This window comes from Ziziphus jujuba, chromosome 9 (assembly GCF_031755915.1).
Source record: "Ziziphus jujuba cultivar Dongzao chromosome 9, ASM3175591v1".
Lineage (NCBI taxonomy): Eukaryota > Viridiplantae > Streptophyta > Magnoliopsida > Rosales > Rhamnaceae > Ziziphus > Ziziphus jujuba.
In genome coordinates, this window is record NC_083387.1 from 357,308 (window position 1) to 365,686 (window position 8,379).

General features: G+C 31.1%; 1 pseudogene; it reads right to left on the reverse strand.

Annotated features, from left to right (window-relative positions):
• Positions 1–4,409: 4,409 nt before the first annotated feature.
• On the reverse strand, positions 4,410–7,167 carry LOC125424026 (NAD(P)H-quinone oxidoreductase subunit 1, chloroplastic-like; annotated as a pseudogene).
• Positions 7,168–8,379: the final 1,212 nt, after the last annotated feature.

Genomic DNA, 8,379 nt, shown 5'->3' on the forward strand with positions numbered 1-8,379 from the left:
ATCTCCAAAAAAAATGGATCCATTTATAATTCTCTGTTAGTTGGATTAATGGATCGTCCAATTGGAAATGATACCCAAATGTATAGGTTATTAGAAGGAGTTCTATTATGCATATACAAATAGTATACCACCTAATTACCTTATTCCCTCTATGAGGGAGAAAGAAAATGAAAGAACCCGCAGATACACTTGGACCAGAGAAACCCATGCTCAAAAGTATAAAAAAAAAAAAATACTATTTTGAGCGTGGTTTTTGTTGGTAAAAAAAATTAAATATATTCAAGTAAGGTTTTTTGAAACGTATCAATAAGCTAGCCTCATACTTCGACTTGTTTCATGCCATAAATAAACTCAAACACTCAAGAAATCTGTTGGACAGGCGGATTCACATCTTTTACAACCGACACAATCCTTTGTTCTTGGAGCAGAAGTGATTCGCTTAGCTTTACACCCATCTTAAGGTATCATTTCTAATACATCCGTGTGGCAGGCTCGGACACATTGAGTACATCTTATACATGTATCATAAATCTTTACTGAATGTGACATTGGATCTATAAATTTTTTGAACATTCTAAATTTTTGATCTAGTAAATTTATAAATAAATCATATATTAAGACACCAGATGAATCTATGATTTACCAGAATTTTTTTAATCAATCTACTTTTGGACCGACTCATTTAATGGAGCCAAGATACTTTGATTTTTTACTTTTTTGCAAACATGGTGATACATTGTGTATAATACATGGTAATTCGAATTTGTGAATATTCTAATTTCTATGATTAATACTACTTATTCAACAAATTAGATTGAATAATACGAGTTGATTTTCTATTACGATAAATTGACGAAACTATAGCTGGTCCAATAGCTGCTTCAGCAGCTGCAATAGCTATAACAAAAATTGAAAAAATATTACCTTTTAATTGGAGACTATCAAAAAAATAATAAAATGTTACATAATTTATATTAACCACATTCAATATAAGTTTAAGACACATAAAGGCTCTAACCATATTGCGGCTTGTGATCAATCCATAGATACCAACAGAAAATAAGTAGGCACTCAAAATAAGTACATGTTCGAGCATCATTGACCAACTCCTTATCAATTCAATTTTGATTTATTTCAATATAATATGAACAACAATTCAACGGATTCAATTGACTAGAATCTAAAAGGTATGGAACAAATAAATAGATTGGTAATAGATCTAATAAAAGAATTTTTATTCTCAACATAAACAATCTTTAATTAGAATTGAAGAGAAATAGATGTGGTAACATAGGCTAAAGTTTCATTTGGATTGCTGTTGCTAATTCTATAGATTTACAATGTATTACTAGTGCGCCACAGCAATTGCACCTATCAACGCGGCTAAAAGAATTATTGAAATGAATTCAAAGGGAAGAAAAAAATCTGTTGATAAATGAATTCCAATTTGTTGATTATTACTTATCAAATCTTACTCTATAATCTGGTTTGATCTTGTAGTCCAAATAATCCCGTACCATGACGTATCCGTAATAGTACTCATTAGTAAAACCAAAATACTTGTACAACCGAACAAAGTAACCCCATCCCCAACAGTCCAAAGATTAAAATCTTTGTAATATTTTGAACCATTCTTGGACATCACAGCAAATATGATTAAAACATTTATAGCTCCCCCGTAAATAAGGAATTGTGCGGCAGCTACAAAATAAGAGTTTAATAGAATATAGAATAAGGATATACAAACAAGAAAGAGTCCGAATGAAAAAGCAGAATAAATTAGGTTGGTAAATAATACTACTCCTATACCTCCTAATATAAGACCTGATCCCAGAAAGACTAAAAGAAAATCATGTACGGGTCCAGGTAAATCCATTATATGTAAAAAAAAAGAGAGAAAAAATCGAAATTTTTTTCATGACCTTATTGAGACCTGACCAGAAATTTTTTTTTTTTTATGATTTATAATCAATTCTTGATTGGGATTAATGTGGGTACAGATATTGGACAAATTTCATTCTTTATCTGAAAGAAAGAGTAGTGCAAATCCGAAAGTATATTTCGAAATAATTATATAGACATTAATTACTCGATTTTCAATCCAAATTAAGACATGGTTATTACCAACTAATGAATAGTTCGGATTTGTAGGGTGTGACCAAACAAAATGAAAGGAACCTTAGTACTTAGTAATTCAAATTGTTCGAATTGTATAATCGTCAATTACTAATATTGGTAAACAACCCAAAACAATTTGATTATAATTTAATTAATGACGATCATTAGTAGAAGGTTCATATTCTTCAATCATTGATAAACAATTTGTTGGACAATACTCAACGCAGTTACCACAAAATATACAGATTCTGAAATCAATATTGTAATTAAGAATCATTTCTTACGAATACCAGTTTCCAAAATGTAGAGGACACACACGAACACATACTTCACAAGCAATACATTTATCAAACTCAAAATGGATTCGACTGCAGGAACGCTCCGCGGTGATTAATTTTTCATAAGGATATTGAATAGTTACAGGTAAACGATTTGCGTGGGATAAGGTAATCATCAAACTTTGACCAATGTACCTTGCAGCTTGTACTATTTGTTGACCATAATTCATGAACCCAGTTACCATAGGGAACATATCATGAATATATATGAATAATTTGATGTTTGTTTATTTCTCTTGTTTAAGCCATGTTGTGAATATAAAATATCATGTTCCTCTACAATGAAAAGAGTTGGAAAGAAGTTGTTAATAATAGATTATTGAGAGAAATAGGTAAAAGAAATTTCCATCCAAGATTTAACAGTTGGTCCATTCTTAGCCTAGGTAAAGTCCACCTTGTTATGATAGGAATGAACAAAAACAAATACGTTTTAGCTAATGTAATAAAGATACCAATTGTCGCCCCTAAAACATCATATCATTGATTTATTTCAAAAAGCTCCGAAACAAATATATACGGAATAGAGATATTCCAAACACCCAAGTAAAAATCTATTACAAATAATGATGAAACTAATAGGTTTAGATAGGAAACAACATAAAATAAACCAAATTTTATCGTTGAATATTCGGTTTGATAACCTACTACTAATTCATCTTCTGCTTCTGGTAAATTAAAAGGCAATCTTTCACATTCTGCTAGGGAAGAAATTAGAAAAACAATAAACTTTATAGGTTGATGCCACAACTTCTGTCCCCAAAAACCATATTTTGATTGCGCCTCAACTATATCAACTGTACTTGAACTATTAGATAATCATAGTCGGTGGTACCATCACTGTTTCCATCCCTATTCCAAAACCGTACATGAGATTTTCACCTTGTACGGCTCTTGAAAGGCCATAAAAAAATCTAAGGACCGAGTCCTTTTATCTTGCGATGCTTGGTTATATGATAGATAGGATTCAAATCTATCATGTGGTCCAAAATTAGACCAATTCAATTATGTCTGTTATGTTTTAATAAATTTTAATTAAAAAAATAATTAAAATAATTAATAATAAAGAATTAAATCTATTATTAATTTAATAAATTAATAAATTAAATTAATAATAAATAAATAAAAATACTTCTGAATTGATCTCGTCCTTTTTTAAAAAATTTCCATAATAATTTAAATTTTTCTTTGTTGAGTAATAACTTGATTCTTCAATAAAACACTCATTGTAAAAAAAATCAATAACCCATCATTTTCACTTACAAAAAAGAATTATATATTACATTAATTCATGAATTATAACACGAATTGTATCAATATAAATCTAGATATAAGAAAGAAAGAATAAAAAAGATCTTGTTTATTCTTTTGTACTCCTTTCTTTTTTTCATTCCTATTCTTCTTTCTATTTTTGAAAAAAAAAAAAAAAAGGCTAACAAAATAAAAAAGGGATTATTTTGTTCCCAATAGTCATTTTTTTAATCGGCGGATAAGAGCATACACTGGATCGGAATCGTGGGGAAAACTACATTATAACTTCTACAAATTTAAAGGCCCAATTAGTATTCTTTGTATATTATGTAGAAATGTCTACTTTTGGATAATTTACAAGATCTACATTACTAATCGTTTGCGTATCTTGGTGTTTCTACCTATCCACTCATTTTTGTTCGATCGCCTTTTCTTTTATGGTAATACATGTATGAAAATACATACAAACGATAGTGAAAACTCAATACGATTGATCTTTTGAGCCCATTTTGAGTCAGGATGACTAATAAACCAATCTTGGGGTAAACGATATCTTCTGCTTCTGTTTATTTCCGCTCAACTCTCTAACTCTTATACATAGAAAATGAGATTCAATATCTTTACTGCGAATTTATATAGAAGCTGTTCTCTTTCACTTATCCAACTATTTGATTTAGTTCATCAATCTGACTAATGAATAAAAAAATGAAGATGTCTACTCAATTCATTCTACCCCTTTCCTAGAAAGAAAAGAATAGAGAGGAAGGAATAGAGAAAAATTTATGTCTCAACGAATCACACGTAGAGATATTGATAACACACATAAAGTTAATGGGATTTCATAACTAATTGATTGAGCAGCAGCTTGTAGACTGCCTAAAAAGGAATATTTATTATTTGACCCGTATCCTGACATAAGAAGTCTAATGGGAGCAATACTGGAAATGGCAATCCATAAAAAAACACTGATATTGAGCTTACTAAAATTGATATGACTGCTATGGACAGTTCGATACTGAATAAACGAGTATCTCCTCTCGATGGAAAAAGATTTTCTTTGAAAAGAAGTTTTGTCCCATCTGCTAGCGCTTGAAGAACTCCCAAAGGGCCGGCATATTCAAGTCCAATATGTTGCTGTAGTCCTACAGATATTTCTCTTTCTAACCATACAATTACCAATACTCCTATTGTGATTCCCAATACAAGAGTAAAAATAGGAATAAGGGCCCATATAATTCCACAGACCTCTTTTAAAAGAATTGATATCTTGTACTTCTATCGTATAAATTATCATTTTAACGATCAACTTCTCCCATAATGATATCTATGCTGCCTAGTACTGCCATAATATCAGCCAATTTCATTCTTTTAACTAACTGAGGAAGAATTTGCAAATTGATAAAACGTGGTGGATGAATTTTCCATCTCCAAGGAAAACCACCCTGATCCCTTATCAGAAAAATTCCCAATTCTCCTTTTGGGGCTTCGGCTTCAACTATAACATAGAGTTCTTGTTTCAGTAATTCAAATGTAGGAGAAGGTTTTTTTTTACTAATAAATCGATATTCAAAATCATTCCATTTGGGATTCTTTTCTCTATCAAAGTATCGGATTTCAAATTTCTCATATGGCCCTCCAGAAATTCCTTCCAGAGCCTGTTGAATAATTTTTATGGATTCTGTCATTTCAACAATTCGGACTAGATAATGAGCAAACAAATCTCCTTCTTTTTTCAATTGGACTTCCCAATCATATTCATCGTAACATTCATAATGATCAACTTTATGAAGATCCCATTGTATTCTAGAAGCCCGCAGCATTGGTCCTAATAAACCCCGATTTATTACTTCCTCTGTACCAATAATGCCTACTCCTTCAACTTGTTCTAAAAAATTAGGATTTCATATAATAATTTTTTTATATTCAGTGATTCCTGTTAAAAAAATAATCATAAAAATCCAAACATTTATCTATCCAACCATGAGGTAGATTAGCAGCTACTCCTCTGATACGAAAATAATTACGCATCATTCTCATACCTGTGGCAGCTTCGAATAGATCATATATTAATTCTATTTCTCGGAAAATATAGAAGAAAAGCGTCTGCGCACCAATATCTGCCATAAAAGGGCCAAGCCATAGTAGATGAGAAGCTATACGACTCAACTCCAACATAATTACTCTAATATAGCTGGCTCTTTTAGGCACTTGAATATTTCTCAACTGCTCTGAGCCATTTACGGTTATTGCTTCTGTGAACATAGTAGCTAAGTAATCCCAATGTGCCACATAAGGCACATATTGTAGAATTGTTCGGTTTTCCACAATTTTTTCCATCCCTCGGTGTAAATAGCCCAATATTGGTTCACAATCAATAACATCTTCACCATCTAGAGTAATGATGAGTCGAAGAACACCATGCATTGATGGGTGGTGGGGACCCATATTTACTACCATGAGGTCGTTTCTTGTAGCTGGTATGTTTATAGGTTTTTCCTCGATTCAGTCTTTCATGAATTGCTGACAACTAAAATAATTTCATTAAAATTCAAATTCAAGATCTAATAAATCAAATAATTCAAAATAAACTGCTTTTTCAAATTAAGGAGTTTTTGATTCCTGAATATCCAACTGATTAATTAATTCTTTATAACATATTCTATTTTTCTTTGACAAATAAGACAGCAGCCGTTGGCATTTTCCAAAATTTGATGTAGGCCTCTCTGAGATAAATAGTCTTTTCTATGCAATTCCAAATGTGAAGAAAGTTTTTGTATCCTATTGGTGAGGCTGCATATTTGAAATTCAACAGATCCTACTTTTTCTTCTTTTTCTTCTTGCGAAATAACTGAGATGAATGAATTTTTTACCATAAAATGAAATATGCCCCCCACTTTGTTCCTACCCTTTTTTTAGCGTTAGGTGGTTTTATTGATCAATAATAATAATGCCATTCATTTTAATTTAGTATACACAATATAATAATCTTAATTTCGTTAATAATTCCAAATTTGATCAAATAAAATTGTATTCGAATAGGTATACCAAAATCTTCTTTTCAGCACTCACAAAAATAAATATTTAGACCTAAAATGAAAAAAACGAAGATTTTGGTGATCATTTATAGATCTAATTGATATGTCGATGAATCATGTATCAGAATGAAATGTAAGCCAATGCATGTATGCATTTCTTTGTTTTCATAGACCATACTACAGGAAATATAGGGAAAAAAAATCTACCATTAACTAACAAATTTTGAATAGCGGATACATATGTATCCTTACCAGACTAAAACAACCGCCATTATGGGTATCAAACCAATATCGATTTGTACAAGCTAAATGTTCAAAGCAATAATTAGGCCAAAGAAAGAATTTTAATTTAATTAGTTTAGTTGTATCTCTTTCGCTTTTATCCAAAGCTTGACTATTTTCCTTCTTACCATTGCAAAATGCTCCATTTCAACGCATACCATTTCCTTTCCTAGAATTAAAAAAAATTAGAATTCTCAATTTTCTATGACGTCTAGGGGATAAAATGTTTTCAGGGACAAACAAATCATAATGATTGTTGTCTTTATTTCTAGTCATTTTTTGATATTTTGCAATGAATTTAGCAGAATTCTTGTTATCAACAGTGCTTTTTGTTAAGTAATTTTGATTTATTTCATGCTTACTCTTATGAACCAATGAAATACCTACGGATTGATATATAATAAATTGTTCTTCATTTTTTATAGACAGACGGATTGGGTCGATAATCAATATTCCTTTTTTTGTCAATTCTATAAGAGTTAAATCTTTTTGAATTAGTAGAATATCTAGGCTCAATTCGCCCCTTTGAATAAAGGATATAAAAATTTCTCTTGGATTTATCAGTCTAAGCAGGAGGCAATATACTTTAATGTTATTGATCATTTGTTTTACTTAAAACACCATCCCACAAAATCTTTCTAGGAGGCAATCTCAATTGAAAATGTAAATACCTTTTTAGGAAGAAATCAAACCCCGCTTCCATATTGTTCTTGTATTGTTTTTTATTTCTATCTTTTTTCATGTCTGATCCCACAAAATATTCTTCAATATCTTTGTCTTGCTTTGAGAGAGATGATTAAAAATCTGCTTGGCTTACGGATTCTTTTTTTCCTTGATTTATGTTTTATGATTCAAGAGATTTTTTTTCATTCGAAAATATTGATATATTTCTTTTTTTTCTTTCTGGTGATGCTTTTATTTTCACTAGCATTTTCATTTATATTCAAATTAAAAAGAATTAATTTGATTGGAATGTGATGTGATTCCGCCTGAGCCCGCTCAACCGATAACCCGCTGGGGTGCTGACTCGACACGGATGAAGACTAGGCCAATCACAAGATCTCAAATTAAGAGATTTAAGGACAACCTGGGAGTATTTATACAGGGATCAATCTCAATAGAGCTTGTCCATACTTGAAGATACAAAACCTATTTTAAGCATCCAAGTGGTGGAAGCCGATACGGACCCAGGTGACGGTTTCGGTACATTTTGGAGTCCGGGAAGCATGAAATGGTTCCAATGCTTTATGGGTTCAATACATATGCCTAAGAGGTCATGGAATCAAGTTAAATCAGCCTCAAATGCAATCAAAAAGGGCTTGTACGGACAGCATCAACAATTTGGCCGAATTTGCTGT